The sequence below is a fragment of the Zingiber officinale genome, chromosome 6A (genome assembly GCF_018446385.1).
Source record: "Zingiber officinale cultivar Zhangliang chromosome 6A, Zo_v1.1, whole genome shotgun sequence".
Taxonomy (NCBI): domain Eukaryota; kingdom Viridiplantae; phylum Streptophyta; class Magnoliopsida; order Zingiberales; family Zingiberaceae; genus Zingiber; species Zingiber officinale.
The window spans coordinates 85,709,694-85,733,577 of NC_055997.1; the positions used below are offsets into that span (position 1 = coordinate 85,709,694).

General features: G+C 44.9%; 2 long non-coding RNA genes across 2 annotated transcripts; both read left to right on the plus strand.

The window, feature by feature from the left end:
* The first annotated feature begins 666 nt into the window (after window positions 1-666).
* Window positions 667-1,292, plus strand: LOC121994574. The gene is made up of 3 exons (XR_006115783.1): window positions 667-758; window positions 890-1,003; window positions 1,233-1,292. It is a non-coding gene; the product is annotated as an uncharacterized LOC121994574 (long non-coding RNA).
* Window positions 1,293-8,464: 7,172 nt separating this feature from the next.
* Window positions 8,465-9,090, plus strand: LOC121994575. The gene is made up of 3 exons (XR_006115785.1): window positions 8,465-8,556; window positions 8,688-8,801; window positions 9,031-9,090. It is a non-coding gene; the product is annotated as an uncharacterized LOC121994575 (long non-coding RNA).
* Window positions 9,091-23,884: the final 14,794 nt, after the last annotated feature.

Sequence of the window (23,884 nt, forward strand, 5' to 3'; positions counted from 1 at the left end):
TAGGCTACCCCATTTTAAAGAGGAAATGTTTGATTTTCTTTCATTTTCTTTTATTCTTTTTCTTTATTTCTCCTCCGTTTCTTTCTTTCTCCCCGAACCTGTGCGTGCCGATCCTCTCCCCGCGCGCGCCCGACGCCTCCGAGCCCTAACCGCCGCCCGCGGCGGTTTCCTCTTCCCCTCGCCACTGCCGTCGCCCTAGGGTCGACCACTCTTTCTCTTCTTCGAGCGCCGGCCACCAAGTCCTCAAATCGCGCCGGCGCTACTGCTATTTTGAGCCGCCACCTGAAGTCAGGCCGCTAGCGATACCGGCCACACGCCCGAGCCCTAGCTCCGGTTCCTCACCGCAACACCGGTGCGTTGTGGCCCGACCATGCCACGCCATATAGTGTAGCCGGATCACCACGAGCACCAGTGACACTGCTTCTCCCTTATCGGCCAGTTTATCGCCGTCCCTTTTCCTTACCTTGTCTCCTTCTCAGAACAGTGTTGATCTGGCATTTTGATCGATAGGTGAGGGTTTAGTTCTTGATCTTGTGCTCTGTTCTTGTTTGATTTCGCTATAGTTTATCACCAGATCAGAAATTCTTGGATTTCCAGATGCCACCACAGCGGACGGCCGAGCCTCTCTACCGACGCCACCGTGAACCCTAGTCCCGGCCGACCAACTGACCCGAGACTTCTTCTTCCTCTCGAGTCACTCCGACCACAGGAGCACGCCGACTTTCCTCCCTTGTGCCTCTGCTGACCTTAGTGAGGAGGTCATGCTGTTTCGATTTAATGCTCCTTATTGGTGTTGCCCCTGATGCTGGCTATTATTGGATGTGATTTTTATCGTGATATATATATACTTGGAGGCACAATTGATGTTTCCTTCTGATATGATTCGCAGGTGTAGGGTTCGGTGGATTAGTGAGCACGAGGGTAGTATTGTGCTGTGTGTTGTTTTTGGTTACCAGCAGCAATAATCCTTATGTGGATCAGTGATCACGACTGTGATTTTGAGGTAAGGTATAATAATTTGGGATTTCTTAATGTGATTAAGAATTCAAATACGTATTGAGATGATGTGGTCTATGGATTTAATTATTTGCTTAGTTGTAGATCATAAGGGATTGGATTTATGCTATTGATCATGTATATGTTGATTAGGATCTTATCCTATTGGTCGTTGAGATTTTATTTAGCTATTGTCGAGTTCTAGCTAAATAAATGTACATATATGGGTGTTACAGGACCTTGACGCGAGACGAGTATCTCGGAGTCGGATTGGACCTTTCTATTTTCGGAGGCGGGTAATTTTGACTTATTGTCTTTGATATGCTTAGTAATTAAATTAACAAGATGCATTAATTGTGTTTCTTACTTGTTTCGGTTAATCACTGCCCAATACATGCTACCTGTTGATTGATTGTTTGTTTACATCTTGTATGGATATGTACCTGATTCCACATGCTCATGGGTAGTGATATAACCATATTTTACCATGTCAGGACCTAGGTTTGATACCTTATATGATCAGATACCTTGATATGATTCATTCGCTTTGGTGCACATTATGATATGTCCAGAGATTGGTTTAGTATATTATCATGCTTAGTGACATGCACCATTTGCATGATCGCATGCTGTGCGATAGATTGCTCCATTATTGTCGAGCACTTTGCCAGTTTCCATCACTGTTCGGTGCTCCATTGTGACGCTCACGGGTAGCGTGACACAGCGTGGTAGCACGTCAGTTTGACTCTTCCGGTGCTCCGTTGATCCGCTCAGGGGTAGTGTGACGCAGCGTGTAGCACGTTAGAGATTCCTCCCCGTCATAGCGTACCGGGAGATGAGAGCATTGCGCTCCCCCATTTATGATTTGGGGTAGGAGTACGTATGTACTCCGACAGCATCCCGTCCACTCGATCACTCATCAGGAGTAGTGTTGCAGAGTGCACGGTTGTCACAGCCCTACCCACTTGGTCCCACTTTTGTTATGAGTTGGCTGACTAGCGTCAGGGGTGACCATGACATTGGCATCATATGCATGATGCATTTATTGTTTGTGATTGTGTTTGCTGCATTTATATGCTGCATATTGTTTGGATACCTATGTTTGACATGCATACAGGTCTTCTATACCTTTCGGACTGTTTGTCCTTTTACCGGGTCCTGGTTAGTACAGATTCTCTCCTGTTTTCTTCGGTTTGTAATTACCTTTATCTTTATCAGGAGACTGTATGCATGATTAGTGCTAGGTGTTATTTCTTTACTTTGCATATCAATTGTACCTGCTGAGTGTTGGACTCACCCCACCTCTATTGTGGATATTTTCAGGTTGATGCTGTCAGGAGGGAGTTCCAGTCGCTGATCCCCACAACACGTAGTGCTACTCCTCTGCTGGTTTTTTGAGTTGTTGTTTTATTTTAGCTTTTCGCTATCAGACTTTGTTTTAGTTTTGTTTTTGACTTTACATATGGATATTGTATGGAATCTTTCCGTTTGATGGACTTTTGGTATGATTTGGATTTATTCTACTACATGCCTGCCTGGACGGCAGAAGAGGTGAGTTCGTCGGATTTGAGCTTTACGAGTGTAGTGGAGTAGGGTTGATTTCGAGTCAGGGTATAATCTATCTGTTTACTTATATAAACTGCGTGGTAATGCTTTATTTTGTTGTTATTATTCCAGCCGCCTGTGGCTGAGGTATTTGTGAGATGTAGAAAAGTTTCAGATTGTCCACCGTACAGGGGAGATGCTGCCGAAATTTTCTCGGACAGGGACTCCTCTGGGGCGTGACAATTTAGTGGTATCAGAGCACAGTTATACGATCTTTTGTTTTCGTATTTTTGATGTTTGGGATAACCTGATACCAATTTATTTACTTGGTATCAGAGCGCCAAGTTTGGCGTTACTTGTTGGATTTTTGTATTTTGGATTTTCGGGATTTATCTGATACCAATTTATTGGTATCAGAGCAGGTTATGGATACCTGCTTTTGGTGTTCTGGATTTTTGGATGTCTATTTCGGTTTGTACGGATTTTCGTTATGGTTATGTTTCAGATTTATATGGATTTCCGGCGATTTTCTCGTTCGGAATTTTGAGGTCAGAAGTTGGGGACTGGACAGCGATGGAATATCTCCAGACGGCATATAGGTATGATGTTTAATTTTATAGTTTATGACAGGTATTAGCATTCTTTATTTAGTACCTGTCTGGTTGCTGTAGCACATATTACTTGTGATGAGTTAGCCATTGAGGATAATTGACCTTAATAGAGATAAAGGATTATAATCTTTGGGGATTTTTCTTATCATACCATTAGTAGTGTTAGCTTCTGTTACTACTCGTAGGAGATGGAGGCACATACCAGCCTCTGCTATTGTTAGCTGGGTAGTGGATGATACCTACATATTCCTGTTGACTTAGCCAGGAGAGTTTTATACTCATATCTTTTGGATATTAGGGTACCAGGTACGATGGAAATTGGTCATTGGGGGTTACCATGTTTTGATCATTGTTGAGAATGGTTTGAGGTTGAGGGATATTGTGATATAAGATATTATGATATGTTGATTTCTAATGATTTATGAGAGTAAATGTTATGTGGTTGTCTGATGATCAATTACTAGATATTTGTTTTGATGATCTATTAGTGGATAACTATTTTGATGATTTATATTTGGGTTGTCATTGATGGTGACATAGTGAGTGTCATTTATGATATCCACAGTTTTGATGATTACGGTTGGTGATCAGATTATAAATTGGGTGCTGGAGAGTTTTACGGTTGAATATGCCTATGAGATTTTAATAAACCTGGTTGGTTATGGATAGTTAACAGGATGATATTAAAAAAAAAATGATATATGCTTCCTCTGATATGGGACTATGTGGATAAATAATGATTGATGTTTTGAATGCTAACTTGCCCTCATGGGGAGTAGAGATTTATTCATCTGATATAGTGTGGGCTGATGTTTTTGAGGATGAAGATGAGAGTGTCTTGATGTTCTTAAATTCTGACTTTTTCTTTTGGGTCGTACACATTTATACATATGATATTATGTGGTTGGATATACCTGAGTTGCTTGTGGAGGATTAAGGTATTCTTGATTAGTTAGTAGATGAATGATTTAGTTTTGTTGGTTGATCAGTAGAGGATTGCCATACTCTATTTTTAGAGGTTCGAACCTTTAGGTTATTTGTGCTTAGTTATGTATCTAGAGCACATTTGAGTACATGTTTTGTACTGACGTGAAAATGACTGATTTAGCCATATATCATTATCGGCTTGGATATGTTATAAAGGATCGACGTATCTTATTCCATGAAGATTTTGACCGTGGATTGTATATACCTGGTGGGATAACTTAGAGGGTGCTTTGGGATATGTGACCCCGCTGATGTAAGGAAGTGTAGAGCTAATTGCTTAACACTTATGGGATACAATCGTTGCTAGTGTATACTGGAAGAGTACATTTGGATTTATGATGATAAAATTTTCCCCATTAGATATAGTCTTGGTAGTGTATGACATTGACTTGCAATGTTACACCATGGTGTGTATATCTTTCTTGTCCGATACTAGTTCCTTTGAACCTATAGTAGGGTTGTTACTGGATGATTAGGTTGCTTTATTTTGGGTTGCTTTTGATTGATGTATTCATGCTTGATACATATGCATGAATTTTGTTTAGATATACCGGTAACCCATGAGTGTTGGTAGCATAAGGTTGGTCTCTTTGATTGAGCTGGTATGCTAATTTTGCATGTATATCATGATTGTTTTGGGTTGTAGGAGTCCTGTGGTAGACTGTCCATTTGTAAGTAGTATATGTATCCATGTTCTGATATGATTTGAAGGTTCCTTGTGGATCATAGATATGTAGTTCGGTGTATGTATCTGGAGGTATTATTGAAGATAGTTTGTTGATTAAATCCGAGATGTAGTATAAGTACATCGGTGGTGTTCTGATGGAGGCATTTTGTCGATTTAATCTGAGTTGTGATATGTACATATGTGTTTGGTGTGGTATCTGAGGTAACTTTTTGATTATGTTTGATTTGTGAGTGCACCTGAGTTTAATATGCTTTATTGGAAGTATATGTTGGTTATACTCTTGGCATAGGTGAAGATATGTCATGTGAGTGTTGTTTGTGGTGTATTGTTGATTTTACCTACATTGATTTTTGCACACGTGTTCGGTATGTATTGTTGGAGGTATCATACTGAATATACCTGAGTTGTGAGTAGGTTTGGTGTATAATAATTGGAGGATTTTGTTGATCATACATATGTTGTGTGAGCATGTGTGCTAGGTGTATACATTGGTAGTAGTATGATGATTCTACTTATACTGAATGCAGAATGTGGAGTGACTGCATTATGTCATTTGTTGAATTAACCCATCAACTAATTTTCCTATCAATGGATGACCCACTAGGATGCTGATAGAGTTGATGATGGATTTGATTAGTTACTAGGTTGTTATATCCTAGGCTAACCACAGCGAATTGTGGTAGAGAGATCTTGTACAGTCTTAGCTGGATAGTTAGGTGCCTTGGGGTACTTAGGTATTATTTGTGGTGGAGCGTTGCTCCCACATATCACGGATTGCTGGTAGCGGAGCATTGCTCCTATATTTATTGCAGATACATATTTCAGATTATTTGTGGTGGAGTGTTGCTCCCACATATTGAGGATTTCTGGTGGTAGAGCGTTGCTCCCACATATGTGGTGTTTCCTGTGATGGAGCGTTGCTCTCACCCTGGAGGATTTATTCTTTGGTGATTTATGTTATTGATGATCAGATTTTTTTTTTTTTGATTTATTATTGGAGATCTTATGGATAGGAATGTCTGTGATACGGACATTATGTGTATTGGTTTTTTCCATATAGGCTTACAGTGCCTTAGATGTTTTCAGGGACTCGATGATCCTGGTATGTCGAGGATGTTTGGATAGGTGTCCATTATCTTTGTGGACGATGTTGTGATCTATTACGGATCCGAGGTGAGTCACGTACACTACCTTTGCATAGATCTAGAGATGATTCGACGAGAACATCTATATGTGATTATCAGTAGTGCTGGTTTGGATTGTCTTTTGTTATGATGTTTGGGACACACGGTCACCAGTAGGAGTGTACCGTGGTTCCACAGGAGATAGAGGTTGTTACCGTTGGGAGCAGCCAAAATCAGTGTAGGAGATCCGCAGTCTTTTGTGACTCACAGGATATTACAAACCTTTCGTCGAGGGTTTCTTCCGCATAACTATGCTACTTTCACGCGTGACCATGAAAGACGTGAAGTTTACTTGGACTGAGGATTGCAAGACCAGCTTCTAGGAGCTGAAGCGGAGACTAGTGTCGGCTTTGATTTTTGGTTTTTACCTTCGGAAGAGGACGAATTTGTCCTCTACACCGACGCGTCTCTACAGGGTATGGGTGCTGTTCTGGTGCAGCACGGTAGAGTATTCTTATATGCTTCTCGATAGTTGAGGGAGCCTGAGAAGAAAATATTCAGTTCATGATCTGGAGTAGGCCGCTGTTATTTTTGCCCTGAAGATTTGGCGGCAGTACCTGTATGATATTACATTGAGATTCTCACTGACCATCGGAGTCTCAAATATCTGTTCACTCAGAAGGAACTTAATCTTCGACCGAGGAGATAGATGGAGTTTCTGAAGTATTATGACTGTACCATTAGCTATCACCTGGGAAAAGCTAATGTGGTTACCGATGCACTTAGCTAGAGGTCCAGAGGGACTTTAGCTTGCCACCGAGTTGTGGTCACAGATTTGATTCAGGATTTCTCTGAGTTAGACATTAAGGAGCAGGGACAGACAGAGCAGGGTATTCTTGTTACCATAGTTGCTCAGTCGTCGATCAGGACGAGAATCCGAGAGACCCAGTTGTTGAGACCTCATAGAGCTCAACGTGAGGCAAAGTGGTCCATATTATTAGACAGAGGATGTCAGAGGCATAAGACTGCCAGAAGTGTTATGCTGACCGGAGTCGGAGACCCTTAGAGTTCTCCATTTGCGACCATGTATTTCTGCGAGTTCCACCCGCGAAAGGGGTGAAGAGATTTGATCTCAGATGCAAGCTAGCTCTGCGATATGTTGGACTTTTCCAGATCTTGGAGAGGATTGGAGAGGTAGCTTACTATCTGGCACTACCACCGTCCCTGTCAGGCGTGCATGACGTATTCCACGTATCTATGCTGAGGAGATACGTACCTGACCTGACACATATGCTGACGGATATCTCAGTTCCCGTTCAGCCTGACGTCACTTATGAGGAGATTCCGGTACGGATTTTGGACCGGAAAGAGCGTCAGTTAAGAAACAAGACATCAGATTGGTTAAAGTCGGATGACAGTATCATTTGGACGAGGAGGTTACTTGGGAGCTCGAGGATATTAGCCGAGCTCAATACCCCATTTTTTCACTTGGTGTGTGTGATATTATTTACCGTTCAGCATTTATACTCTTTACTTGTTGTTAGTATTTGCTGATGGTAGATAACGAAATTTGGGGACCAAATTTTTATTAGTGGGGGAGAATGTAAAATACTGAAAATTAGCGAATAATGATAAGGGATTTTTCCGAAATTTTTGGAAATTTTTCGGGAATTTTTCGGAGCTCGTATGACTAAGTTAACGGGGATGAAAACGGGGCCCGGAAAAGCCTATTTATGCTACCCCATTTTAAAGAGGAAATGTTTGATTTTCTTTCATTTTCTTTTATTCTTTTTCTTTATTTCTCCTCCGTTTCTTTCTTTCTCCCCGAACCTGTGCGTGCCGATCCTCTCCCCGCGCGCGCCCGACGCCTCCGAGCCCTAACCACCGCCCGCGGCGGTTTCCTCTTCCCCTCGCCACTGCCGTCGCCCTAGCCGTGGAGATCCCGAGCACAGGCCGCCGACGACGAGAGCCACCCTTTCCTCTTTTCTCCTCTTTGGGCCGACACAGACCCCCCCCCTCCCCGATCTGCTGACATCCGAGCCCTAGGGTCGACCACTCTTTCTCTTCTTCGAGCGCCGGCCACCAAGTCCTCAAATCGCGCCGGCGCTACTGCTATTTTGAGCCGCCACCTGAAGTCAGGCCGCTAGCGATACCGGCCACACGCCCGAGCCCTAGCTCCGGTTCCTCACCGCAACACCGGTGCGTTGTGGCTCGACCATGCCACGCCATATAGTGTAGCCGGATCACCACGAGCACCAGTGACACTGCTTCTCCCTTATCGGCCAGTTTATCGCCATCCCTTTTCCTTACCTTGTCTCCTTCTCAGAACAGTGTTGATCTGGCATTTTGATCGACATGTGAGGGTTTAGTTCTTGATCTTGTGCTCTGTTCTTGTTTGATTTCGCTATAGTTTATCACCAGATCAGAAATTCTTGGATTTCCAGATGCCACCACAGCGGACGGCCGAGCCTCTCTACCGACGCCACCGTGAACCCTAGTCCCGGCCGACTAACTGACCCGAGACTTCTTCTTCCTCTCGAGTCACTCCGACCACAGGAGCACGCCGACTTTCCTCCCTTGTGCCTCTGCTGACCTTAGTGAGGAGGTCATGCTGTTTCGATTTAATGCTCCTTATTGGTGTTGCCCCTGATGCTGGCTATTATTGGATGTGATTTTTATCGTGATATATATATACTTGGAGGCACAATTGATGTTTCCTTCTGATATGATTCGCAGGTGTAGGGTTCGGTGGATTAGTGAGCACGAGGGTAGTATTGTGCTGTGTGTTGTTTTTGGTTACCAGCAGCAATAATCCTTATGTGGATCAGTGATCACGACTGTGATTTTGAGGTAAGGTGTAATAATTTGGGATTTCTTAATGTGATTAAGAATTCAAATACGTATTGAGATGATGTGGTCTATGGATTTAATTATTTGCTTAGTTGTAGATCATAAGGGATTGGATTTATGCTATTGATCATGTATATGTTGATTAGGATCTTATCCTATTGGTCGTTGAGATTTTATTTAGCTATTGTTGAGTTCTAGCTAAATAAATGTACATATATGGGTGTTACAGGACCTTGACGCGAGACGAGTATCTCGGAGTCGGATTGGACCTTTCTATTTTCGGAGGCGGGTACTTTTGACTTATTGTCTTTGATATGCTTAGTAATTAAATTAACAAGATGCATTAATTGTGTTTCTTACTTGTTTCGGTTAATCACTGCCCAATACATGCTACCTGTTGATTGATTGTTTGTTTACATCTTGTATGGATATGTACCTGATTCCACATGCTCATGGGTAGTGATATAACCATATTTTACCATGTCAGGACCTAGGTTTGATACCTTATATGATCAGATACCTTGATATGATTCATTCGCTTTGGTGCACATTATGATATGTCCAGAGATTGGTTTAGTATATTATCATGCTTAGTGACATGCACCATTTGCATGATCGCATGCTGTGCGATAGATTGCTCCATTATTGTCGAGCACTTTGCCAGTTTCCATCACTGTTTGGTGCTCCGTTGTGACGCTCACGGATAGCGTGACACAGCGTGGTAGCACGTCAGTTTGACTCTTCCGGTGCTCCGTTGATCCGCTCAGGGGTAGTGTGACGCATCGTGTAGCACGTTAGAGATTCCTCCCCATCATAGCGTACCGAGAGATGAGAGCATTGCGCTCCCCCATTTATGATTTGGGGTAGGAGTACGTATGTACTCCGACAACATCCCGTCCACTCGATCACTCATCAGGAGTAGTGTTGCAGAGTGCACGGTTGTCACAGCCCTACCCACTTGGTCCCACTTTTGTTATGAGTTGGCTGACTAGCGTCAGGGGTGACCATGACATTGGCATCATATGCATGATGCATTTATTGTTTGTGATTGTGTTTGCTGCATTTATATGCTGCATATTGTTTGGATACCTATGTTTGACATGCATACAGGTCTTCTATACCTTTCGGACTGTTTGTCCTTTTACCGGGTCCTGGTTAGTACAGATTCTCTCCTGTTTTCTTCGGTTTGTAATTACCTTTATCTTTATCAGGAGACTGTATGCATGATTAGTGCTAGGTGTTATTTCTTTACTTTGCATATCAATTGTACCTGCTGAGTGTTGGACTCACCCCGCCTCCATTGTGGATATTTTCAGGTTGATGCTGTCAGGAGGGAGTTCCAGTCGCTGGTCCCCACAGCACGTAGTGCTACTCCTCTGCTGGTTTTTGAGTTGTTGTTTTATTTTAGCTTTTCGCTATCAGACTTTGTTTTAGTTTTGTTTTTGACTTTACATATGGATATTGTATGGAATCTTTCCGTTTGATGGACTTTTGGTATGATTTGGATTTATTCTACTACATGCCTGCCTGGACGGCAGAAGAGGTGAGTTCGTCGGATTTGAGCTTTACGAGTGTAGTGGAGTAGGGTTGATTTTGAGTCAGGGTATAATCTATCTGTTTACTTATATAAACTGCGTGGTAATGCTTTATTTTGTTGTTATTATTCCAGCCGCCTGTGGCTGAGGTATTTGTGAGATGTAGAAAAGTTTCAGATTGTCCACCGTACAGGGGAGATGCTGCCGAAATTTTCTCGGACAGGGACTCCTCTGGGGCGTGACATTTTTTATAAAATTTCCGGAAACAAAATTAGGAAAGTTTTAATTCTTGATTGAATTAAATTTCCCTTGCTTGGTTTAAAGTGGCCGGCCACATTGTTGATGAGAAAAAAATTATTAAATTTTCCTTATCAATGGCAAAAGAATTAAGGAAATTTTTATTTAAATTTCCTTATTTGCCAAGGCCAAGGATTATAAAAGAGAGGGTAGAGGTGCCTTCATGGTAAACAACTCTATTATTTTTCCTCTCTCTTTTTCTTCCTTGGTGTGGCCGGCCATCCTCTCCTCCTTTCTTCTCTTTGATGGCCGAACCTCATCCTTCTTGTGGAGACTCATATGGTGGCCGGATCAAGTTTAGAGAAGAAGAAGAAGAAGGAGAGAAAGAAAGCTTTGTTTCTAGCATCCCTTGGAGCATGGTGGTGGTGGCCGAACCTCTTCATCCTAGAAGAAGTTTTGATGGCCGAAACTTGCAAGGAAGAAGAAAGTGCTTGGTGGTTCTCATCTCGGAAGATCGTTGCCCACACAACGTCCGAGGTTAGAAGAGGAATACGAAGAGGTTTTTCTAAAAGGTATAACTAGTAATTTTTCTTTCCGCATCATATTAGTTATTTTTGGAAATAATACTAAATACAAGAGGCATACGATTCTAGAGTTTCGAATTTGTTTTCGATATAGTGTTTTTTTTTCTTCTTTTCCTTGTGATTTGATTGTTTTTTTCGGTTAACCTAAAGTTATTTTAGGAAATTAAATATTAGCTTTCTATAAAAGGTTTTGTCTAGTCGGTGGTGGTTGCTCCCATATCCAAGAAGGCCATGTGCCTCGCCACGTCAGTACTGGGAACCGATTATGGAAATTAATATTTAATGGAATTAATAACTTAAGGTGACTTGGGTCGAACGTGTTAAGTTCCGCAGGAGATCCAAGTCAAAACCTAAAAGAACAAATAGATTAAGTTTTGGATCAAACGTGTTAAGTTCCGCAGGCGATCCAAAATTTAATTTAGAAGAACACATGGTAGCTAGGAAAAGGTTCAGAGCTTTGTACAAAATTTTTGTACAATGGAACCTCTAGGCTTTCCGAGTAGCAACCAACATTTACAACCGAGTAGTACCATGCAAAAAGCTATCTGTCCAGAGGCTTTATAGACTACGGTTGCTCGATTTTTAGCGTCGGAGATCGACGGTCTTCCGCTCGGCGGGTTTATAGACGCCGGCTCGTCTCTCGATTTTTAACGGAGCTCGACGGTCTTCCGCTTAGAGGGTTTATAGACGCCGGCTCGTCTCTCGATTTTTAACGTCGGAGCTCGATGGTCTTCCGCTCGGAGGGTTTATAGACGCCAGCTCGTCTCTCAATTTTTAACGTCGGAGCTCGACGGTCTTCCGCTCGGAGGGTTTATAGACGCCGGCTCGTCTCTCGATTTTTAACGTCGGAGCTCGATGGTCTTCCGCTCGGCGGGTTTATAGACGCCGGCTCGTCTCGCGATTTTTAACGTCGGAGCTCGACGGCCTTCTCGGAGGGTTTATAGACGCCTGCTCGTCGCTTTTAACGCCGGAGCTCGGCGGTCTTCCGCTCGAAGGGTTTATAGACGCCCGTCTCTCGATTTTAACGTCGGAGCTCGACGGTCTTCCGCTCGGAGGGTTTATAGACGCCGGCTCGTCTCTCGATTTTTAACGTCGGAGCTCGACGGTCTTCCGCTTGGCGGGTTTATAGACGCCAGCTCGTCTCTCGATTTTTAACGTCGGAGCTCGACGGTCTTCCGCTCAGAGGGTTTATAGACGCCGGCTCGTCTCTTGATTTTTAACGTCGGAGCTCGACGGTCTTCCGCTCGGAGGGTTTATAGACGCCGGCTCGTCTCTCGATTTTTAACGTCGGAGCTCGACGGCCTTTAAGGCTAATTTTAATACTGCTGTTTGGTGAAGCCATTTGCCATCCTTTTTATCATTTTGCTTCCTGCATTACATGGACATAGGCGACCAATAAATACACAAAGTGAATTACATCAGCGCACCTCTCACCCAGCTCGGTACGGCTGGAGATGATTCGCGCTCCATGGTCGATCCAGCCGCCGTCCGTCTTCATCCTCCAAATAATAAGCGCCTGAGTGGAGCTTTTCGATGACTTTGAAGGGACCAGCCCAAGGAGCCTCCAGCTTGCCAACTTCGCTGACCGACTTTACTTTCTTCCAGACAAGATCGCCAACCTGAAATGCTCTGGGGATTACGCGCCGGTTGTAGTTTTGCTTCATCCGTTACCGGTATGCCATCAGCCGGACGGACGCCTTGGCTCGCTCTTCGTCGACGAGATCGAGCTCCATGTTCCTCCGCTCGTCGTTGTCATCATCATAGTTCTGGACCCGGACGGACTCGACGCCCACTTCAACTGGAATCATTGCTTCACCTCCATACACTAAGTGGAAAGGCGTCATGCCCGTGCCCTCCTTCGGGGTTGTTCGGATGGCCCATAGGACGCTCGACACTTCATCCACCCAGCTTCCTCCCAAATGGTCAAGCCGAGCACGTAAAATACGAAGAATTTCCCGGTTGGCTACTTCGGCTTGACCATTGCTTTGGGGATATGCCACGAACGTGAAGTGTTGCTCGATGCCATAGCTTTTGCACCAATCTTCGAGCAACTTTCCCGTGAATTACCGCCCGTTGTCGGAAACAAGTCGACGGGGAATGCTGAACCGGTAGATGATATGTTGCCAGATAAACTTTTACCCATTTGGAAAAATAGTCGACCGCCACCAGTAGGAACTTCCGCTGACCGGTCGCCATAGGGAACGAACCTACGATATCCATTCCCCACTGATCGAACGGACAGGAGACTGTAGATGCCTTCATTTCTTCCGCCGGTCGGTGGGAGATATTGTGGTACTTCTGACAGGAGAGGCACGTAGAGTCGGTCTGAGCAGCGTCTGCTTGCAGTGTGGGCCAGAAGTATCCGGCCAGCAGGATTTTCTTAGCCAGCGATCGTCCGCCCGGGTGTCCGCCGCATGACCCTTGGTGTACTTCCTGGAGGATGTACTCCGCGTCCTCTGAGCTCACACACTTCAACAGTGGGCGAGAGAAAGCTTTCTTATAGAGTTGGTCTCCAATGAGTGTGAACCGATCGGCTCTCCTCCTTAGTAGCTGGGTTTCATCCCGATCGGACGGTGTAGCGCCCGAGCGGAGAAACTCCATGATGGGTGTCCTCCAGTCGCTCAGAAACGCGAGGCCCTCCATCCGATCGACGTGTGCCACCAAAGATACTTGCTCAATCGGCTGCTGGATGCAGACCGGGGATATTAAGCTTGCAAGTTTAGCTAACTCATCGGCTGCCTGGTTTTCCGCTCGGGGTATCTTCTGAATAACGACTTCTCTAAAGTTGGCCTTGTGCTTCTCAAAGGCTTCGGCGTAGAGCTTGAGCCGAGCATTGTTGATCTCGAAAGTGCCAGAGAGCTGCTGAGCGGCAAGCTGAGAATCTGAATGGAGCGTCACCCGACCGACCCCCACATGCTGGGCTGCCTGTAAGCCGGCTATGAGGGCTTCATACTCTGCTTCGTTGTTTGTGGCTCTGTAATCCAGCCGAACGGATAGATGCATCTGTTCCCCTTGTGGAGATAGCAATACCATCCCAATCCCGCTTCCGAGCCGAGTGGACGATCCATCCACAAATATCTTCCACATGGCTTCGGGCTCTGGCCTTTGCACCTCGGTAACAAAATCTGCCAAGGACCGCACCTTTATTGCCGAACGGGGTTGATACTGAATGTCCAATTCGCTCAATTTCGTGGTCCATTTGATGAGCCGTCCGGATGCCTCTGGATTTAACAGCACTCCCCAATGGGCTATTCGTTCGGACGATGATTGTATGAGCCAAGAAATAGGGGCGGAGGCGCTGAGCGGCGAGGACCAAAGCGAAAGCCAGCTTCTCGAGCCCGGTGTAGTGAGATTCAGCATCTTTTAAAATATGGCTCAGAAAATATACAGGTTCTTCTCCGCTCGCCCTCACTAGTGCCGAGCCGACTGCTTGCTCAGTTGAAGATAAATAGATACAAAGTGGTTCACCCACAGCTGGCTTGGCTAGCACAGGCAGAGAGTTCAAGTATGTCTTTAGATCTTCGAATGCCCGATCGCATTCTTCGTCCCAGTGAAACTTAGTGGCTTTGCGCAAGATTTTGAAAAAAGGTAGGCTCCGGTCGGCGGTCTTGGAGATGAATCTGGACAGAGCAGTTATCCGACCGGTCAAGCGCTGCACTTCCCTCAGATTTCTTGGGGACGACATATCTTGTAATGCTTTCACTTTGCTGGGATTTGCCTCGATGCCCCTCTCGGTTACTATATATCCCAAGAAACGCCCGCCTTTTGCTTCGAACAGGCACTTCTGAGGGTTTAGCTTAACTCCATACCTCCTCAACGTTCGGAAAGTCTCCTCCATATCTTTAAAGAGGTCGGCCGCTCGGACGGACTTGATAAGAATGTCATCCACATATACTTTCAGATTTCGCCCGATCTGCTCCTTGAACACTTTGTTCATCAAGCTTTGATAAGTGGCTCCCGCGTTCTTCAGTCCGAATGACATCACATTATAGCAGTAGGTGCCGTCGGCCGTAACGAAGCTGACTTTTTCTTGATCTTCTCGAGCGAGCGGCACTTGATGGTAGCCCTGATAAGCGTCGAGCATGCATATTAACTCACAACCGGCTGTGGAATCCACCAGCTGATCGATCCGGGGCAGAGGATAAAAATCTTTTGGGCACGCCTTGTTAAGATCCCGGAAATCGATGCATACTCTCCATTTGTTGCCCGGCTTGGAGACTAGTACCACGTTCGCCAGCCAGCTCGGGAACTGGACTTCGAGTATGTGGCCGGCCTTCAGAAGTTTCTCGACCTCCGCTCTGATGATTGCATTTTGTTTGGCGATGAAGTCCCTTTTTCTCTGCTTCACCGGCCGAGCGTCCGGTCAGACATGGAGCTCGTGCTGCGCTATACTCGGTGAAATTCTGGGCAGCTCGTGCGTCGACCAAACGAAGACATCACTGTTTCGCTGGAGGCATTGGATCACTTTCTCTTTCTGGCTTGCCTCCAAATCGGATGCAATGAATGTCGTGGCATCCGATCGGGTCAGGTGAATATGCACTTCCTCTTTTTCTTCATAAATCAAAGAGGGTGATTTTTCAGTGATAGCGTTCACCTCGATCCGTGGCGTCTTCCGAGTGGCATTGGCTTCAGCATGGACCATCTCGACATAGCATCGCCGGGCCGTCAGTTGATCTCCTCGTACTTCTCCCACTTTATCTTCCACTGGGAACTTGATTTTCTGGTGGAAAGTGGAGACGACCGCTCGAACTCGCTGAGCGCCGGTTGATAACCATGATTTTACTATACTATTCTCATTCATATAATCATGGTTTGATGTAGTTTTCATATATAGAACCCATATTTACATTACATTTTTATATATTGTATCAATTTTGGACTAAATTGCAAATTATGTTATTATGGCTTAATTTGATGCTAATATTTGATCCTTATTTTGTAGGCATCAAAAGGGTCATGGACCCGATCAGATCAGGCTGCATTTGGGCTCAAATCAAGGGCTAATCAAGTCGATCAAGCCTCGGAGCATTATAGGCCGTTCATCCAAGATTGAGCAGATCTGAGCTATCCGTTGAAGATCTGGCCGATCCAACTTAATGGGGAGCAGATCTGAGCTATTTATGAAGATCCAGAAGTTTTGATCCAGATCTGAGTTCATCCAGCCATTGATCCAGCTAGATTAATCGGGACCGTTCATTGAAGACTGGTCGGATCTGGACCATCCAGTGATGATTTGATTGATCTGACCTACAGGAGAGTAGATCAAGACCCTAGATCAACATCAGTACCTTCAGATCATATTTTGGATGACTTTTCACCGTTGATTTAAACCGGAATCATCTCAGCCGTCTGTTCAGATCCAGATCTGATTTAAATCTGAGAAGCTACAGTGCAGAAGAGGAGCTCGGCGATCTCGCGATTCTGGCCACTGTTCATCCTTCTTCTCCGCGACGCCGTAGCCTCCCATTCCACTTCCAGATCTGATCTTCACTTCTCTTCATCTCCGGCGAACCTCTAGTGATCTGACGACCAGTAGATGAAGCGCAGAGCAGCGATTTAGGGGCATTCTCCGGTTGTGATCTTGCTGTCCGCGGGTTTCATCCAGGCGAAGATTTAGGGGCGTTCTCCGATCTGAGCTGTTGCCATTCTCTCTGGAGGATTTAGGGGCGTTCTCCGGTTCTCCAGAGATCGATCCATCTTCATTTCCACCTCGCGTCTCCGGATTTAGCAAGAGTGCTCTGTTTCTTCGGCGGCTGGTGATTTCAGGTGAATCCGAGCTAATTAGGGCGTTCTCTATGGCTTTGAATTCTCCTGAATGTGCTGGTTATTTAGTGGATTGCTGGTGATTGCCACAAGGGCGTTCCCTGAGGCAGCTCTGTGCCATGGCAGAGGCGAAGGATGTGGAGCTTGGTTTTGGTTTGAGGAATGTCTTTAGACTTTTGATTTTCTTTAACTTTGTCTTTAATTTGTTCTCACATTTGCTCAGATCCTCAGATCTGATTCCATTCCTTATCTATAGTCTTTTCTTTGATATTTCTTCTTTACTTCATGTCCTCTGCAATTACGTTTATGAAATTTTATTTGCAATTCTGATTTTTTTGAATCATTGCAATCCGAATCTTGTTTAACTACTGATTAGTTTGCTAACTAGTTTGTGTTTTGAATTAGAAGCTTTAATTCACATTAGTTTGTTTAGTTTTGATGATTTAGTTAGCTAGATTTTGATATCTGTATAGGATATCCTTTTGTTGCTGTGATCAAATGAAATTTGTGAATGCTTAATTGGAGGAATTGTTTGTTTACCTCTATTCAATATTTTCGTGAATGAGCTTTAGAGTGTAATTGTTGGATTAGATTGCAATTGAGGATTGAATGCTAATTTGGTTTCTAAAAGTTATTGAGTTAAGTTTAATTACTACTGTAATTGTAGTTGAAGAGATTGATTCATTGACATGCACACACATTCTATTAGAACTACTTCTAGAATTTACACACATTCACTAGTAACCCTTGGAAAAATACGACTTGGGACTCCATACTTGAAATGTTCCAATATTAATTAATTTGATGCACCACGTGACATGTAATATGGTCGACACCACCGGTCATCCCAAAATGACGTTGTATGACGAGGGAGAGTCGACCACAACGAAGTTTGCTGTCCGCGTCCTCCTGAGCGATTCTTCTCCCAGCGAAATAGCCAATCGGATTTGTCCGACCGGCAGAACTTCGTTGCCCGTAAACCCGTAGAGGGGGGTCGTCATGGGCCACAGCTCGGCCCGATCAATTTGTAGTTGGTCGAAGGCCTTTTTGAATATGATATTAACCGAGCTTCCTGTGTCAACGAAAACGTGGTGAATAGTGTAATTGGCTATTACCGCTTTGATGAGAAGAGCGTCGTCGTGGGGCACTTCAACCCCTTCCAAGTCCTTGGGTCCGAAACTGATTTCGGGTCCGTTCGCCCTTTCTTGGCTGCAGCCGACCGCATGGATCTGGAGCTGCCTGACGCTAGCCTTCCTTGCTCGGTTTAGAGCCGTCAATTTGGGTTGGGCCCGTCGGGTTGGCCCGCCCCGCCAAACAATTTAAGCGGGTTGGGTTGGAATTTTATCAACCCAAGTCCGCCGTGGGCCAACCCGCCTAGGCCCGCGACCCGCGCGGGTCGGCCCGCTCGGGCTTGGGTTGGCCCGCAGATTGAAAAATATATTTAAGCTAAGTTTTAGGCCAATTTATTATCTTTCTTTGTTATAATTTTGAAATAAAAATAGTACTTTTCATCCAACCTAAGTACTCGTTTGTGTTCATTTATATTTAAAATACATGTTTATGTGTACATTTAATTATAAAAAACTTTTTCGAAGTAAAATGTTGAAGATATGAAATATTTTTTAATTTTTTTAAAAATTTTTGATGGGTCCGCGGGTTGGCCCGCCAAACCCGCAACCCGCCTTAGAATGGGTTGGGTTGGAAATTTCTCAACCCGCCAAGTTGGCGGGTTGGCCCGCCTCGCCCCGTCAAATGGTTAGCCCGCTACGGCCCGACCCGCTCCGCCACGGGTTGGCCCGTCTGACAACTCTAGCTCGGTTAGAGTCCCCTCCGGTCGGACCACCAGCTATAATGTTGATTTTGCCTCGGGAAGTGTTGTTTTTATTCTCTTCTTCCCGAGTGGACGGTCTAAGCCGCTCCCTAGACATCCGGGGATTGTCTTCACGCCTCGGAGTATGATGCCGCTCGGTAGTCTGTCTTTGTCGCCTGTCAGATATCATCCGATCGGCCTCTCGAGGATGCTGCCTCTTGTCGGATGATGGCAATCGATGGCCGCTACTTCGGGGAACGGGGTGAGCGATCAGGGGAAGGCTTCGGCAATCCCTTGTGTTGTGCGTGTCGGTCCGATGGAAAGAGCAGAACATGGGAGTCCATACCTTCTTCTTTGGTTTGGGACGCTCGGCAGCTACCGTTTGGACATGGGACCTCGCCTGGGGAGAGCGAATTACTTCGGCCCTCGGTCCTCTGGGCGGGTGATGAGTAGTGTGAGGCTTCCGCTCGGCATGGGGAGCCCGCTCGGTTGGAATTTCCTTTTTTCTGGCCGCTTGGGCCTCTTCTACATTAATATACTCGTTGGCCCGGTGCAGCATGTGATCATAATCGCGGGGCGGTTTTCGAATCAGTGAGCGGAAAATTCGCCATCCACCAAGCCTTGTGTAAAGGCATTCATCATGGTTTCCGAGGTGGCCGTTGGAATATCCATGGCCACCCTGTTGAACCGCTGGATATAAACTCGGAGCGATTCTCTGGGCTCTTGCTTGATGGCGAATAAGCTCACGCTAGTCTTCTGGTAGCGCCGACTGCTTGCAAAATGGTGGAGGAAGGCCGTGTGGAAGTCTTTGAAACTTGAGATAGATCCGTCCGGCAGCCTCCGAAACCACCGTTGAGCCGATCCCGAGAGGGTGGTTAGAAAAACTCGACACTTTACCCCATTTGTGTATTGATGAAGGGTAGCCGTGTTGTCGAACTTACCCAAATGATCGTCCGGGTCGGTGGTTCCATTGTATTCACCGATCACCGAGGGCATATAGTGCTTTGGCAGAGGGTCTCGTAGAATGGCTTCCGAGAATTGCCGATTGATCTGCTCGGGGGGCCTTGCCTTTTCTGTTGTCCCGTATTGGTATTTCATCTGACGAAGATCCTCTATCATGATTCACTGCTGCGGCTTCAGGAGGCGTGCGGAATAAGGCCCGATGAAATGGAACCGTGGCATGAGGCGCCTCCGCTCGGCCTCCTGATGCTGATGTTGCTTGCTGTTCCACCCGCTCAGCTTGCGACTTTTGTCTCTGTTCCACCAGCTTAGCGGCTCTTGTCTCGATCAAAGCGTCGAGCTCTTCTGTGGAGAGCATCACCGAGTGCTGTCGTCCAGCTTCGTCTATTACTTCCGATCGGATACAGGAGCGTTCCCACAGACGACGCCAAATTGATCTTGTTCGAACGTTGAATCAACGGACGCTGGGCACGTGGCGCTCTCCGAACTGCTGACCTGGAACTCTGACCGTCCGCATGGACTTCCGGCGAACCTGCAAAGAAGTCGAGCCGGGAAGGGGTTCCCGGCGACGACCCTCAGACGCTCAAGTCAGGCAAACGAAAAATAAGAAAGTGGCTCCCGGATCAGAGATTTCATACCTCCGGTGAAGTCTAAGGGCTCTTATATAGAGCTATGGGAGCTTGGTGCACATAAACCGAGGTATACACGTGTCCTATGCCATACCGCAGCATGGGCTTGTCAGAAGAGAATATCTAACGCCATACTACTATAGTCTGAGCATCTCCTTGATGGGACAGCAGAACTTTTTTGTCGTACGATACTGAGTATGGCTTGGTCTTCGAACATGCCTGTTGTCATCAACAGGGGCTACTAAGATGACGTCCCCACTGTCCCATACTCTTTGACTTCTTCTTCCCGGATGGACCATCCAGCCGCTCGGCCAGAATATTCGCCTTTGGTCTGGCGTAGTTGGTCGTCCTCCCGGGAAGGTTCAAGGTCGTCACCTGCTCTGCTCTCATAGCCTGACACCCTGGCTGAGCAGACAAACTGCTCGGCCTTTACTCTTGCCTTGTACTGCGGCCGAGCGGACTATCCGCTCGACCATATGATCTTCTTTCCTTCATTGGAAATCTGGGCTCATGGCCAGATGGTTGTTCCTTCGGATAGGGGTCATTTCCTAGTGATCGACATGTCCCGCCTGCTCGTCGAGCCCATGGGGTTGACCCCCCCTTTGACTGTTGACCTCCACGTGTCGTTGACCTTTCACTTATGAGGGCCCCTGGCCTTACCACCGGATCAGTATTCATTCATATTGTGAGAAATCTGAAGCGAGTTGATGTGAAGATAGAAGATAAAGACAAGGTGCTAATGTTGCTGAATTCTCTACCTTCATCTCCTACATACGAAAATTTGCTTACTACTTTAATGTGGGGTAAAGAAACTCTTAAATTGGAGGAGATCACAGGTCAATTGTTTAATTTTCATCAAAGGAAGAAAACAAGTGATGAAGTTTCTCAGAGAAAAGGACTTATGGTGAATAATAACTAAGAACGTGGTAGGAGCAAAGCTCAGTATGGATCGAGCAGCGACAACAAGCCCTGTTCTAAGTCAAGAAGAAAGAAGGTGATCACATGTTACAAGTGTGGAGGCAAAGGTCATCTGAAGAGAGATTATCCAGAAATAAAGAAACATATTGTATAAAATAAAGATAGTTTAGCAAAGTTTGCAAATATAGTTAAAGAAGAAAATTTAGAGAGCGATGATTTAGATATGCTATTAGTTATGTCGAGTTTGGAGCAACTGACTAATGTATAGATCTCAGACTCTATATATTCATATCACATGACTCCAAATAAGGAGTAGTTTGATATCTATAGGGTCGTGAATTCTGATTCAGTGTTGATGGAAAACTATGCGTCTTACAAAATCATCGACATAGGGAACATCAAAATCAAGATGTTTGATGGTGTGATCAGAACTTTATGTAATATCAAACATATACTAGATCTAAGGAAGAATTTGATCTCACTATACACACTGGATGATATTAGTTGCAATTAAAAATCAGTAAGTAGGGTGATGAAGGTCAGCAACGTAGCTTTGATGGTAATAAAAGGATAAAAGTTAGCAAAGAACATCTATAAGTTGATAGGGATTGCAGTTGTAGGTGGAGTCACCTCGGTGAAATCTGAATCAGACAGTATTGTCTTGTGGCATATGCGATTAGGGTATATGAGTGAATGTGGGATGCTATAATTTCACAAGAGAGATTTCTTGAAGGGTGTCAAGACGTGCAAGCTTGAATTCTGTAAATTTTATATTTTTAGAAAACAAAGAAAAGTGTAATTCAAGACGGTAACAGACAAGAAAGGATGAGATTTTAGACTATGTATATACGAATCTCTAGGGATCAATTAGTGTAGCATCAATAGAAGGACACTTGTATTTTATAAGTTTTACTGATTATTATTTACAAAAGGTCTGTCTATACCTTATGCACTATAAGTCAGAAACTTTTGTAAGTTTAAACTGTGAAAAATTAAAGTAGAGAACCATACCTGAAGGAAGATTAAATTCCTTAGATCAGACAATGAGATTGAGTATTCAGATTCAAAGTTTCAGGAATTTTATGAGCAACATGGGATAATAAGACATTTTTTGGTTTGCATGACACCTCAGTAGAACAGTATGACGACAAGGTTGAACAAGACAATGTTGGGGTTGCAAGGTTGCAAACATAGTTCCACATTGAAAACACATGTGAAAGATCATGAGTTTATAAGAGAAAGATATCTTCATTGGCATGAGGCCTTTTGGGGAGAGCCCAAGAGAAAAAGCATGAGGGTTTAGGCCCAAAGTGTACAATATCATGCCATTGTGGAGATATCTAATGTCTTTTCGATCCTACAATTGGTATCAGAGCCCGGACTGCCAGAAGGCTTAACCGCCGACTGTGCACAAGAGCTATGGTCTGATTGAGCCATGTGGGTACAATATTGACCTCGAACAAAGAAAGTGGGGGCTCCTATGTTCGGATCAAGAGGACCAGACACCAGGCAGAAAGTCCTAGTTGCGACTAGACAAGGAAGTCCTAGTAGGTCGGGTGGACCGAGGGGTAGGAAGACCTGGTGGGTCGAGGATCAGACGTGGGAAGCCTGTGGTCCTTTGTTTGAGGGGGGGGGGGGGAATTGTTGGGGTTGCAAGGTTGCAAACATAATCCCACATTGAAAACACATGAGAAAGATCATGAGTTTATAAGAGAAAGATATTTTCATTGGCATGAGGCATTTTGGGGAGAGCCCAAGAGCAAAACCATGAGGTAGATCCGCTACCTTAGAAGAGCAAAACCATGAGGGCTTAGGCCCAAAGTGGACAATATCATGTCATTGTGGAGATATCTAATTTTTTTCGATCCTACAGACAATTATTGAGAAGATAAGATGTCTCAGGTTGAATACAGGGCTAGCAAAAAAATTTTGGGTAGAAGCAGTAAACATGACATATTATCTCATTAATAAATCACCAAGGGCAACACAAGAAGACAAAGTATTAGAGGAAGTATGTGTTAGGACCCTTGGCGGTTGGCTAGAGAGAGGGGGGGGGGGGGGGGAATGCACAAAATCAAAACAAAAAAAATACCTTTCTCGGATAACTAACTTAATTAAAGAACACTTGCATAAGAAATGATAAAGAAATCAAAAGATAGAGGCACAGAAGTTTTTACTTGGTTACAACCAGGGAGGTTGTTAATCCAAGGAAGTATAGCGCACTAATATCTCTTTTAGGTGGAGAAGCCTCTTTATATCAATGATCGCATAAAAAGAAGAAGCTAAATGAAAACTAGAAGCGTACAAGTATTGTTTCTCAAGATGCTTGTTGTATATAGCTCCTTAGACCAAGACTGTATTTATAGCCTTGGTCGGGGCGCTTTGAAGTGTTCCAGGCTCCTGGAGGGGGGATAAAATTTTATTTCATTTATAATGGATTACGGTCAAACGTGATATGGATAAACTTTAGTTCCGGGCGTTCGGACTGAGTTCGGGCGCCTGGACCTGGAAAGTCAAGCACGTTGACTTTTTCAGTCCGGGCCTTCCGCTCTGGTTTCGCTCGCCTCGGTCAGGGTGTTCCATTCTAGTTCCTCTTGCTTGAGTGATCTCGAGCAAGCTTCCGCTCCTAGCTTCTCGTGTTGGGATG